Source organism: Astatotilapia calliptera, chromosome 14 (genome assembly GCF_964374335.1).
Source record: "Astatotilapia calliptera chromosome 14, fAstCal68.1, whole genome shotgun sequence".
Taxonomy (NCBI): Eukaryota; Metazoa; Chordata; class Actinopteri; order Cichliformes; family Cichlidae; genus Astatotilapia; species Astatotilapia calliptera.
The window spans coordinates 28987560-29002207 of record NC_137435.1 but is presented as its reverse complement, the minus strand read 5'-3'; the positions used below and the strand labels follow the sequence as shown (position 1 = coordinate 29002207).

The window sequence follows — 14648 nt, the reverse complement described above, 5'->3', positions numbered from 1 at the left end:
GATAATATGACAAATAATATCTGTAGTATTCAAAGCAAAACAAAATGTAAAAAGAATTTATGATTGCAAAGGTAAAACATGGTTTACCACACTCTCAAAACTGAATAAGACATATATTCTGAGCAGAGTGGTTGAGCAGAAACCTATTGCAGCCTGAAGAATATTAAACTACAGGAAAGCTCCCTGCATTTTTCACTGGGTCTGGTAGAACAGGGAAAACATATCATCAAAAGCATCAAAGGAAAAAAAGAGAGACACTTGCACAAACGAGCTACAACTTAGATTATATTAAACAGCTTCAAAGAAACGTAAAGAAAAAAACAAGATACGATGGATTTTTTTTTCTAAAATAGAAATATCTATACTTTCATGTGTCTTCTGATGTTTCTGTGCATGTGTGAACTTATCTTCATATGTACTACCAAACCTCCTACTGTACTTAGCACAGATTAAAGCAAAGACTCGAGTTAATTCACCAAAGTGCTGGTGTGTGTATATTTAGTTTTCCTTTGACCTCAGCATATATGTATAACCCACTGATAAGGCAGACTTTAAAGTCGCCTGTGGCAGGACACAGTTTACACATCACTGGCTGTCCGTATTCACTTGGCTAGTCTCTCTGAGAGAGATGACTTGGCTGCTGTCAGAGGCCAAGCATCAGACACACACAGACAGGCTCACGCTGGAGCTTGTTGAAGCTTTCCTGAGAGAAATTCTGCCAAAAACATAACTAAAAATGCAGTCTTATGAAAGTAAGGCTTATTTGCCCAGACACCCATAAACCAATCAGCAAAAAGCCTTTCTTGTTAACAAAATCACTATTGCCAGTTTCTTAAATATGAATATTCACAAGTGAATTTTCTACATGGCTGCTGGTATCACAGCAACACATGGACCACTATTCTGAGTCCTGGGTTAATAATAATTGGAATCAATTTAATTTTAATCAATTTAAACACCTTTGTAACCAGTGAGCTAAAAACATGATGGAAAAGCAAAACTTCTAAGAGATCTGTGTCTGTACTATTATGTAGATATCTAAAAATTGGGGCATTGTGGGCTCCAGGAAGTTTCTCCTTCTCCCTCTCTCTCACACACACACGCACGCACATACATACAATACCTTAATGCAACTCCTATCTGTGGGGTCAATGGGAGTTGGTTTGGGACGGACCACTCTGATGTCGTCACTGCTGCACTCAAGAACAGACCATAGCTCTAGTACCAGGGCCCGAATAAAGCCTGAGACAGAACACGGAGAAATTTGTTGTACCAAACATTTATTTGAAATAGCAGCAACTAAAATTATTAACAGTGCTTTAATAAATAAACGACTGACTTTGTTATTGTGTCCAATCTTTTAAAGAAATCTGTCTTTGCATTGCTGGCACCGTTTTGATTGGAGGATTTGAATCTCAGGAAGGAAGGAATTTATAATGCCACTCCCTTTGATCCCATTTAATCTCTTCCCTGTTGCACTTTGGCCTGTCAGTAACTACATTTGAATTTTGCAGCTCAAGCTTGCACATAAAGGCTGGATAAAAACGTTAATGCAATCAAAATGTACGCAGCCCTCGCTGGAAAACTGGGGATACAGTACAGTACATAAATGATGAAGCAAAGACAAAACATTAGTGTCATGGAAGAAGAAATAGTCAGTGCATCACGGGAAGCTCCCAGCAATAAAACCTGCATTTGTATTGACACATAAACCTTAATTTGTGAGCAATTTTCAGTGTATTTCAGTTAAATTAATGAGACAAATATAACAAAAGGGATTTTATACTTAGAAGAAGAATATGAAATTGAAATATTAAACTAAGAAAACTATAAATACTGCAGTTCTAGAGTTACAGATATACAATTAAGCTTTGCATATCAGTGCTGTATAACCCAGGGAATGTACTTTTTTTTTTTTTATAATTGAATAGTAATGGAAATCATGAACTGTTTTTCAGAGGTCATAGATCAAATGAGCAGTAGAGTTTTTCTCACAGAATGGTTCTTTCACATAGAAAGCAGTGTGTGCTGCAGGTTTAGCAAATGGCCCATCATTTGTATCTCCAGTGTCTGTTGAAGTGTACAGTATCTGTGTGTGTGCATGACCGTCGGTGCTCTCTGCTCACTCGGGTTCAGAGGTACAGGGAGGAGGCTCAGCAGGAGTAGAGGCAGCTGCTTCATCACAAACATGCCAGGTGCAGGCGGTAAAGGCCCTTTCTGTTTCCTCTCAACCCTCCTGCCAAAGCCATAGAACTCTGCCGAGGTGAACCAGACAACACAATATAGACATTTTTCCCTGTTCCTACATGGAAACACAAGATCAAACGGGCATTTTTTTTTGGCATAAATATGTATATCATATCGGACTCAGTTTGTTCCTGTTATTGTTTTTGCACTGTACTTGTCATCCATTCCAGTGAAACGATGCAGAAGGTTGTAGGTTGTGCAATAGTGCCATCTAGAGGTGAAGTAACATCACACTGCCCGTGCTCTTGTCTCGTCACGGTGTTTGCGTGTTTCTCCCTCTCTGCACACTCATGGGAATGTGCTGTCAGGCAGGACTCAGCGTTATATTCACAATATGTGGAAAATATATTGATATTGAATGTTCAAATATGAGGATATGTATAATGTATAGGTTGACTTTGCTCTACCTACACTTCTGGCAGAGCAGCAGTTGCAATGCGAACACATAATTAAACGGTGTATTTATAGGAACAGATTTCTTGCCTATGGCAGACAAAGTGATTTTAAACGTGTAAAAGGTTTCATTCACAGATGATTTATTACTATCACACCCTGGAGACTTTATAAAGAGCACTGCTGCAAAAGCAGCCTAAACAAACTTGTACAGTAGGTCACGCTGGTTTAGTTTTTCATCAAAATGCTTTTTTTCTTTTACTATTATTTTTGAAAACGTTACAGCACTGGTGGACATTTCCTACCAAATAAGAACTAGACACTACTGTTATGTAGTGGTTAATTGGAAAACTGTTTTATCACGAATTTCTTATTTAGAAATAATTAAAATTTTATTTGATGTTTTTTTTTTTTTTGGATGGATACTGTTATTGCAGTGATGCTGTAATTAAACTGTCTTCACCCCAGTAGAATAATTGCATGACTCCATCACTGAAGTGGAGGGTTTGCTTTGGAGGGGAAACGCACAGTGTCTCTTTAGTAGCATGGTGGTTGGATCCCACATTTGTTTCTTATGTAACATTGTAAATAGCTGCTAAGACAGCATATCTATTGGACAAGCACATATTATACATACTTTGCACGTGCAGTATTTAATAGAAAGCAGTGTGTGCTGCAGGTTTAGCAAATGGCCCATCATTTGTAAGCTCTGTCTGGACTATATCACTTTTTGAGGTCATCCTTCTTTCTGTCAGTCTGCCTTTTTATCGATGGCACAAACATATGTCACATCATGGAACACATGAGTGCTCCACAGCCAGCGCTGCTCAACACAGCAGGGAACTGTTCTTGCGTGGGTAAAGTCATAGGAGAGAATAGGTTTCAGAACGCAGCGGTGCTGTTATAAGCGAAGGGCTGATAAGTAATCAGACTTCTTTTCCCATAACCAGTTGAGTCGCCCCTTCTAGCCAATAGAAAGAATGCAGGATTAAAATATTTGTTCACTAGCTTCATTTTTTGACCTCTTTTGACAAGAGTACGGTATTTCCTGGAGCCTTTTGCATATGGATAAACCTAGTATCAGTATACAACTGATATGTGAATCCATTTATCAAAAAAGAACGCCTCTTCTTACTCTTTCTTACCCAAACAAAAACGGTTTGACAAATACATTTCTCCCTAAGCTGCCTTAAGTCTCCTTTATACCGACAACACAAAAACAACAACAACAACTTATAATATAAGCCTTAAGCATCACAGCTGACAAGTGTTTGTTGTGTCCAAATAACTGCAATAGTACCTGAACTGTGCAGAGCCACAACTCCCGGAGCAGTTGCTGCCACCTGTGTCACCATCACCCCGTAGCCAAACTTCTCGCAGCTGCTCACCTACAGAAAACACACAGAAATCTCATACCCCTAGAAATATTTCAGCCTTTCACTATCACAGTTTTTGGTTATCAGGTAAAAAATGAATGAGAGTTTGGAAAAAGGATGGAAAAGGTTTAGGTCAAATGTAGTACTAATGTATCATAAAGGGAGATGTGTAAGTAAATCTGGGATTCTGGAAAGGCACAACATAATGTAGTTAAACATGCTGTGGAGAATTTAAATTGTAAATTGATATTGGAGTGTGCAGGCCCTTCATTAATTACAACACAATGCCACAACTAAAAATAGACAAAATATAATTACATTCCATAATTAAAGTGTAATGCCAAACTAGAGAAGCAATTACAATGGTGCGTAAACAATGGCAGTAAATTAAGCCCACGGGGGATCAGCTAAGGTTTGCAGCAAGCCTGAGTGTTTGTGTGTTTACAATTTGAATCTTAGACTCAGACCCTGTGACAAGGTCTGTGAAAACCACGTTTTTATGCCTGAAATACTACAGTACTACACTCCCACCAGATGAGCTCATGCAGCCTGTCACGAACCGGGACATACAACCATGACAAAACAGGAGATGCACACACAATTTATTGTGTTATTAATTTAGATCAACTGTGCTAATATAGTATACCAAAATGAAAACAATAACTCAAATTTCAGATATTTGAGGTTGTGCTGAAAATAATGGTGCCAAATAAGGCAAGAAAAACATATTTTAAAGGTGAAATATAGAGGTAAAATCAAAAATAGTCAAGAACGGCCAATTATACCCTGGACCACAGAGGGTTAAATTTGAAAACGGTTTAAAAAAAAACATCCCCATTCTAAAATGTCATGTGACAATCTGATTCATGAAGAGTGATGATGTCACAAGGACATGTGATGATGTCACAAGGACATGTGATGATGTCACAAGCACATGCCTTTGAGCCTTTGAAGTTTTTCTATAAATAGGGGTCAGGAGCAGCAAGTTTTAGTCAGTTTGTTCGCAGCCTTCAAACGTTCGACCAGAGCTATATTTGAAAGTATTTGTAAACCTCTGTAACATCACGCTCCAAAGCCCTGTGACGTTTCTGTGTTCTGTGACGTTGTCCCAAAGAAAGACCTTTAAATGCGATAAATAGCCTAAACGTTTTCGTTTATGACTAGTTTACCGTGTTATGACTGTGAACAGGGGGGAAGTCGCGCAAGAGAAATGTCGACCAAAACAATTGCAAGTAAGCCAAAGTCAGTTCCTAAAAGTCAACCCGCAGGTGTTTCCACCACCATCAGACCCTCCACTTCTGTAAGACCTCCATTAAGAATAACTGATGCAAAGAAAACCACTCGGGTGGGAAAAACTCAGAATGGAAGACCGGCAGCTGTGAAACAGCCCCCGAAGAGGGATATGAAAAAGAATGTGGACAGTAAACTGGTCAGCTTAATTACAAATGAAATTGTATACAGTGGAGCGACTGTGTCATTTGATGACATCGCAGGGCAGGATCTGGCAAAGCAAGCACTTCAAGAAATTGTCATCCTTCCTGCCTTAAGACCTGATCTCTTTACTGGTCTGAGAGCTCCTGCACGTGGCTTGCTTTTATTTGGCCCACCAGGAAATGGGAAGACCATGCTCGCCAAAGCAGTTGCTGCAGAGTCTAATGCAACATTCTTCAACATCAGTGCTGCTAGTTTGACCTCCAAATATGTGGGAGAAGGCGAGAAGCTCGTACGAGCACTCTTTGCAGTTGCAAGAGAGAGACAGCCCTCAGTAATCTTCATCGATGAAGTGGACGGCTTGCTCTGTCAAAGGAGGGAGGGGGAGCACGACGCCTCTCGCCGTTTAAAAACTGAGTTCCTCATTGAGTTTGACGGGTTGCAGTCAGGAAAGGATGACAGAGTACTTGTAATGGGAGCAACGAACAGGCCCCAGGAGCTCGATGAAGCAATATTAAGGCGCTTTGCAAAAAGAGTATATGTGACCTTACCCGATGAGAAGACAAGATTTACGCTGCTGAAAAATCTTTTGGGAACGCACGGGAGTCCACTGAGCCAAGACGAACTGTCCTGTCTTGCAAAAGTGACTGAAGGATATTCAGGGAGCGATTTGACAGCATTAGCCAAAGATGCTGCACTTGGCCCAATAAGAGAGTTGGCACCAGAACAAGTCCGTGTTATAGCTGCTGCTGAGGTGCGCAACATTAAGATAAAAGACTTTGAGGATTCTCTGAAGCAAATCAAACCAACTGTTAGTCCAGCAACTCTTAACATGTACACCAAATAGAACAAAGATTTTGGTGGTCCTTCTTCAATAAATCCAAATCCAGTCAGGCTGGATGAAACAGAGTGCAAAAATAAAGAGCTTCTTCAAGAGAAAGAGCAACAGGAAAAAGAAAAAAAACGTATTCTCCAGGACTTGGAGAGAAGAAATCTACAACTGAACAAATTAATACAATGAAGGACAGAACACCTGAACTGGAAGGAGAAGTATTGGAAAAACGACGTTCAAAGATGCAGCGTAGGATCAATGAAATGGCGAAAAAACACTCAGAGGTCATTAATGAGATGTTGTTGAACTCAGACAACTTGAAGTGTGAAAACGCTGAAATGCTTGCACAAAAGCAGCAACAAGAGAAAATAAATGAAGACCTGCAGCGTAAGCTTCAAGAAATCACAAGAAGAAATGAGCAGTTAGAAAAGATGCACAAGGAAAAACAACAGCAAAATACAGACAAGTGCAATCTATTAAAAGAAATGGAGCAAAGATGCCAGAAACTTGAGAAGGAAGTTGAAGAAACAACCGATCAGTTGAGAACCCTCATCCTAGAGAAAAAAGTGGTCGTGGAAAAGCTCATGGAAAAGAAGAAAAAACGTTTCCGCTTCTTCTGGAGGAGGGACACTCCTGCTTTTTCTACTCTTTCTATTTTTTCTACTGCTGACGTCACCTCGTCTCCCTCCACCTCTGTTCCATCTTAATTTTCACCTCTCCTCTCCCCTTCTCTCCTAACACTTCTTCCCTCTCTCCTTCATCTTTTTTCACCCCAACCAGTCCCGGCAGTTGACTGCCCCTCGTGAGCCTGGTTCTGCCGGAAGTTTCTGCCCGTTTAAAGGCAGTTTTTCTTCCCCACTGTCGCCTAGTGCTTGCTCAGAGGGGATTGTTGGGGTTTTCTCTTTTCTTTTTTTTCCCCTTCTTATTACCATTTTCCTTTATTTACCGATTTGTTTTGTTTACTTTTCTTTTACGTTGTTTCTTTATTTACTTGTTTAACTTTTTTTCAACTTATGTAATAAACTAATAAACCAATTGAATTTATCCTCTGCGTATTTTACATCTAATCTTTAAAGAATATTTCCAAAACATTTTCAAACATCACGATCTGTCTTTTGTTTGCTTGTTAAAACCCCGTAAATGGTGAAGTAAAAACCCTGTGATATGGTTTAAAACATCAAAATAGACTAAACAACTAGTCTAAAACTAAGAGACACAGGATAAAGTTGGTGTGAAGGTTTCAGTCTGTGAATGAATCTAAGCACCATCACCTTAACTTTAAATTCATCTCTGTTACCCTCTTTGTGACTGAACTCTGACCGTGAGCACCACAGCCACTGCGCACCAGTCACACGCACTTTAAATCCATCACAGTAAACCAGTTAGTTTACCTCAGTTTGTTTTGCAGCACATTTCACAACATGCAAAAGCATAATGTGCCATGTACAGACTCAAAATCTGATTTAAAAACATGAGGACTGACCTGTAAGCTTTACATTTACAGTTTATCACATACCACTGAGCAGTTCTTACCTGTAATTCTAAGCCCTCTTCTTCCTTTTCTGGTTTAAAACATCAAATTAGACTAAACAACTAGTCTAAAACCAAGAGACACTTAAATATTAAGTTAAACCTCTGGGGTTGCCGGACGCGCCGGCGCGTCAAAATCACATGACCAATTTAAGACGACACAGCTACAAGATGCAGCGATTCAGAGGCTGTATCCCAATTCAGGGTCTGCAGCCTTAAAGGCCGCATTTTAAGGCCGATTACGTCACCATGCCAGTCTCCTATTGCCAGAGGCTGAAGTGTGTGTGCAGTCACCAGGTGATAATCTGATATCGTCTACTTCCCCACTGATGTTAAGTAATATGAAAAAAATAATGAATCCCACCTTAGGCCGAATGTGTGACTCTCTTCGTAGTGGAAGAGAGAATGAATCTTCCCATCCGAATTCACGGCAATCAGTCTGTCAATCAAATCCTGTGGAGTAAAATGAGAGGCTTTGAACAAGAATGCACCGGATAGGGTGCAAAACGAAAACTGTGTGGAAATTTACAATGGGTAAGGTGGAGAACGTATATCAGTCTCAGTGTGAGAGGGTTTATTTGAATGCGTTTGAAGTAAAACAAATGGGTGGGTGGTGTTTGGAGGCCAAATAAAAAGTGCAAACATGCCCTCAGATGGATGACAAAAAAAAACTGCAGTGTGTGGAAAAGAAGAAGAAGAAAAACACTTACAGGTATGGAGGTTGGCATCTCCCTCAGGGTGTATTCGCTTTTGTTGGCCAAAGACTGTCGGCCCAGCAGTTGCCACACCGACTGGGAAGAGGAGAGGAGGTTGACCAAGTACAGGAAGGACTGAAGAGGAAAGTAAATACAGCAGCTGTTAGAGAGAAAAAATGTATTTGCTTTTAAAGACCATTGTGAATGCATTTGTGCACGTCATGGATTGATCAAATCCTAACACATAATAATAATATAACACTATTCAACTACAAACACTACCGATAATATGACAAATAATATCTGTAGTATTCAAAGCAAAACAAAATGTAAAAAGAATTTATGATTGCAAAGATAAAACATGGTTTACCACACTCTCAAAACTGAATAAGACATATATTCTGAGCAGAGTGGTTGAGCAGAAACCTATTGCAGCCTGAAGAATATTAAACTACAGGAAAGCTCCCTGCATTTTTCACTGGGTCTGGTAGAACAGGGAAAACATATCATCAAAAGCATCAAAGGAAAAAAAGAGAGACACTTGCACAAACGAGCTACAACTTAGATTATATTAAACAGCTTCAAAGAAACGTAAAGAAAAAAACAAGATACGATGGATTTTTTTTTCTAAAATAGAAATATCTATACTTTCATGTGTCTTCTGATGTTTCTGTGCATGTGTGAACTTATCTTCATATGTACTACCAAACCTCCTACTGTACTTAGCACAGATTAAAGCAAAGACTCGAGTTAATTCACCAAAGTGCTGGTGTGTGTATATTTAGTTTTCCTTTGACCTCAGCATATATGTATAACCCACTGATAAGGCAGACTTTAAAGTCGCCTGTGGCAGGACACAGTTTACACATCACTGGCTGTCCGTATTCACTTGGCTAGTCTCTCTGAGAGAGATGACTTGGCTGCTGTCAGAGGCCAAGCATCAGACACACACAGACAGGCTCACGCTGGAGCTTGTTGAAGCTTTCCTGAGAGAAATTCTGCCAAAAACATAACTAAAAATGCAGTCTTATGAAAGTAAGGCTTATTTGCCCAGACACCCATAAACCAATCAGCAAAAAGCCTTTCTTGTTAACAAAATCACTATTGCCAGTTTCTTAAATATGAATATTCACAAGTGAATTTTCTACATGGCTGCTGGTATCACAGCAACACATGGACCACTATTCTGAGTCCTGGGTTAATAATAATTGGAATCAATTTAATTTTAATCAATTTAAACACCTTTGTAACCAGTGAGCTAAAAACATGATGGAAAAGCAAAACTTCTAAGAGATCTGTGTCTGTACTATTATGTAGATATCTAAAAATTGGGGCATTGTGGGCTCCAGGAAGTTTCTCCTTCTCCCTCTCTCTCTCACACACACACGCACGCACATACATACAATACCTTAATGCAACTCCTATCTGTGGGGTCAATGGGAGTTGGTTTGGGACGGACCACTCTGATGTCGTCACTGCTGCACTCAAGAACAGACCATAGCTCTAGTACCAGGGCCCGAATAAAGCCTGAGACAGAACACGGAGAAATTTGTTGTACCAAACATTTATTTGAAATAGCAGCAACTAAAATTATTAACAGTGCTTTAATAAATAAACGACTGACTTTGTTATTGTGTCCAATCTTTTAAAGAAATCTGTCTTTGCATTGCTGGCACCGTTTTGATTGGAGGATTTGAATCTCAGGAAGGAAGGAATTTATAATGCCACTCCCTTTGATCCCATTTAATCTCTTCCCTGTTGCACTTTGGCCTGTCAGTAACTACATTTGAATTTTGCAGCTCAAGCTTGCACATAAAGGCTGGATAAAAACGTTAATGCAATCAAAATGTACGCAGCCCTCGCTGGAAAACTGGGGATACAGTACAGTACATAAATGATGAAGCAAAGACAAAACATTAGTGTCATGGAAGAAGAAATAGTCAGTGCATCACGGGAAGCTCCCAGCAATAAAACCTGCATTTGTATTGACACATAAACCTTAATTTGTGAGCAATTTTCAGTGTATTTCAGTTAAATTAATGAGACAAATATAACAAAAGGGATTTTATACTTAGAAGAAGAATATGAAATTGAAATATTAAACTAAGAAAACTATAAATACTGCAGTTCTAGAGTTACAGATATACAATTAAGCTTTGCATATCAGTGCTGTATAACCCAGGGAATGTACTTTTTTTTTTTTTATAATTGAATAGTAATGGAAATCATGAACTGTTTTTCAGAGGTCATAGATCAAATGAGCAGTAGAGTTTTTCTCACAGAATGGTTCTTTCACATAGAAAGCAGTGTGTGCTGCAGGTTTAGCAAATGGCCCATCATTTGTATCTCCAGTGTCTGTTGAAGTGTACAGTATCTGTGTGTGTGCATGACCGTCGGTGCTCTCTGCTCACTCGGGTTCAGAGGTACAGGGAGGAGGCTCAGCAGGAGTAGAGGCAGCTGCTTCATCACAAACATGCCAGGTGCAGGCGGTAAAGGCCCTTTCTGTTTCCTCTCAACCCTCCTGCCAAAGCCATAGAACTCTGCCGAGGTGAACCAGACAACACAATATAGACATTTTTCCCTGTTCCTACATGGAAACACAAGATCAAACGGGCATTTTTTTTTGGCATAAATATGTATATCATATCGGACTCAGTTTGTTCCTGTTATTGTTTTTGCACTGTACTTGTCATCCATTCCAGTGAAACGATGCAGAAGGTTGTAGGTTGTGCAATAGTGCCATCTAGAGGTGAAGTAACATCACACTGCCCGTGCTCTTGTCTCGTCACGGTGTTTGCGTGTTTCTCCCTCTCTGCACACTCAGCGTTATATTCACAATATGTGGAAAATATATTGATATTGAATGTTCAAATATGAGGATATGTATAATGTATAGGTTGACTTTGCTCTACCTACACTTCTGGCAGAGCAGCAGTTGCAATGCGAACACATAATTAAACGGTGTATTTATAGGAACAGATTTCTTGCCTATGGCAGACAAAGTGATTTTAAACGTGTAAAAGGTTTCATTCACAGATGATTTATTACTATCACACCCTGGAGACTTTATAAAGAGCACTGCTGCAAAAGCAGCCTAAACAAACTTGTACAGTAGGTCACGCTGGTTTAGTTTTTCATCAAAATGCTTTTTTTCTTTTACTATTATTTTTGAAAACGTTACAGCACTGGTGGACATTTCCTACCAAATAAGAACTAGACACTACTGTTATGTAGTGGTTAATTGGAAAACTGTTTTATCACGAATTTCTTATTTAGAAATAATTAAAATTTTATTTGATGTTTTTTTTTTTTTGGATGGATACTGTTATTGCAGTGATGCTGTAATTAAACTGTCTTCACCCCAGTAGAATAATTGCATGACTCCATCACTGAAGTGGAGGGTTTGCTTTGGAGGGGAAACGCACAGTGTCTCTTTAGTAGCATGGTGGTTGGATCCCACATTTGTTTCTTATGTAACATTGTAAATAGCTGCTAAGACAGCATATCTATTGGACAAGCACATATTATACATACTTTGCACGTGCAATATTTAAACATGTAGGCTAGAGAATGACTTTCAGTTGTATTATTTATTAGACGAATACTAATTATCACTGTAAATATGAAAATCTGTACAAAACATCAAAGCATTAAGAATACTTGCAATAAAAAGAAATTTTCTAAATGGTGCTGTTTGTCTTATTATGCAGTAGACTTGAGATCTCAGTAGTTATTAGTTCAAGATCAGGACACAGTGTTTAAGGGATTGTACATTTCAAAATATAATTTACTTTGAAGCGATCTGATCCTATGCCATGACATTTAAAACATTAACATAATGCTCACTTAAATTGAAAAAAAATCTCTCACTTTGTGATTTTTAAAAAAGCAAATAGAATGCATTTATCAAACACTTTTAGTTGATGTTTGTTATGGAGTAGTGGCAGAAATCTTTAGCCATTCCTCGTTGCCTCAGGAGCAATGATTTTATTGAACATGTGCAAACATAAATGGAAATATACGTAAAATAGAGTTTATAACAATATAACAAGCTTGAAAGTCAATATTTGGCATTGTAACTGTTATTCTTCAGTTCTAGTTTTCTTGTCATTTCCACAGGAACAGTTTTCCAGGCTTCTTGAAGGATATTCAGAGCACGTCTTTGGGTGTTGTCCGCCTTTTGTTCCGTTCTCGTGTCACAATGATCCCACACTGCTTCAGTAATATTGAGGTCTGGGCTCTGGGGAGGCCAAGCCATGACTGATGCTGTTCTATTGTATGTTTTTCTATCCAGGTATGCTTTTACTGTACTGACAGTATTTTGGGGATCATTGCTATCCTGAAAAATGATGCATTTGCCAATCACATGCTTTCCCAATGGCATTACATTGTGGATTAAAATCCATTGTTACTTTTCTATATTCAAGATTCCATCAATCAAGAGTTTCCCATCCTTAAGAATAGCTTCTTCTTCTTCTAACAATTTCTGACAAGGGTTCAGCAAACGGTAGATGAATCAGCTGAAGGGCTAGATGCACCTTTCAGGTCCTGTGTTGGGTCTTAACTCGATTTTCCCCTCTTATTTCTTAAGGACATGACTTTCAGATATTGTTAATTTGCTGTAGAGGGTGTGTGTGGTTGAAAGGCAAGGCCTGAAGAGGAAATGAGGGTTAGGTGAGAGGAATGGTGGAAACATTGGGGTAAAACTTGGATTCACTTATTATTAATTATTAAACACTTATTATTAATGGAGCAGTAACACTGAGAAAAAAATCATCAAACTTTTACTCCTACTGACAAAATTAATCAAAAGCATTTTTAATTATGAACATTAAAAGTACTATTGAATGGGAAAAATCACATCTATCTGGATTTCTTTGCTTGTTGATTTCCAAACTAATATAAGTATTTTTCTGTACCTTTGCACTGATTTTCCCCTTTAACTGAATTTATCCTGCCAATGCTTTTTTGCATGTGCCCTTTGCTGCTAGAAATCAGATCATCTTTTTCATATAAATCTATGTACAAAAAAATACATAGATAGCTTTTAAAGCTGGAATCGGTCTTTGACTTTGCCTTTATTCTTCATTGCTGTATTACCTTTCCTCCTTCTGACCTTACTCTTTATGGCCACTTTTAGCATAAATATAGCATCTGGTTTAGCAAACCTTATAAAGGGAAAATCGATCTGAGGAATGGGAACAAAGCAAAAGTCATCATGAACGTGTCAGTTGAGGCTGTTAATCAGTGGGATACTGCAGGTCACCCTGCTTAAAAGCTGTCCCAATCCCTCTTTACGTGAAGCCTTTGCTTTTATTATATACTTCATATAACATATCATATTTATTTCTAACCACCATGACACCACAAGAGGGAAGCATTAGGCACTGAGATGGTGAAACTGCAACTGATAAAAATGCAGTTCATACATATAATGCAGCAAGCTAATCGATCTGTTGAAATTCACAAACACTTCTGCAGAGTAGATACATTCATTTCATTTTGTAGAATAAAAATATAATTTCCTGCCTTGTTTAGTATCACTATAATAGAAGGACACCGGCGCTAACAGTAAAAGTAAAAGTAAAAGCTATTGATACCAATTATTTTTATACTATATCCTCACTTCACAGTGAGAACCAAAATCTGTTTCTTCTTTCTTTTGTACTAAACATGTTCTCACACTCTGGAGCCATTTTGGTGCAAAGTCAGCAAATTTTATAATTTATAAATTTTTCAATTTTATATTTTATATTCCCCTTGCCATAAGAGCTGGGTAACACCCAAATTTCTCATCTGTGCAGTATTAAAGGTTTATCCTATTCTATTCTAAAACTTTAAAACTGTTTTTATTCTAGTATATAACTTTTATGATCACTGAAATTAAAGTTAATATAGATATAGCTTAAAAATAATTGGACAAATAAGTGCCTGGAGATGTTACCAAAATGGCTCCAGAGTGTGAGAACATGTTTAGTACAAAAGAAAGAAGAAACAGATTTTGATTCTCACTGTGAAGTGAGGATATAGTATAAAAATAATTGGTATCAATAGCTTTTACTCAACAATGAACACATAAGGTGAAGTAAACGTAAATCACAGTCTGATAAAAACCCTTTAATAAAGCACATTCAGTACATGTTC

General features: G+C 38.3%; 1 pseudogene across 1 annotated transcript; it reads left to right on the top strand.

The window, feature by feature from the left end:
* The first annotated feature begins 1118 nt into the window (after window positions 1-1118).
* LOC145420063 (spastin pseudogene) lies at window positions 1119-13314 on the top strand (annotated as a pseudogene). The gene has a single exon (XR_013901355.1). The product of XR_013901355.1 is annotated as a spastin pseudogene (transcript).
* Window positions 13315-14648: the final 1334 nt, after the last annotated feature.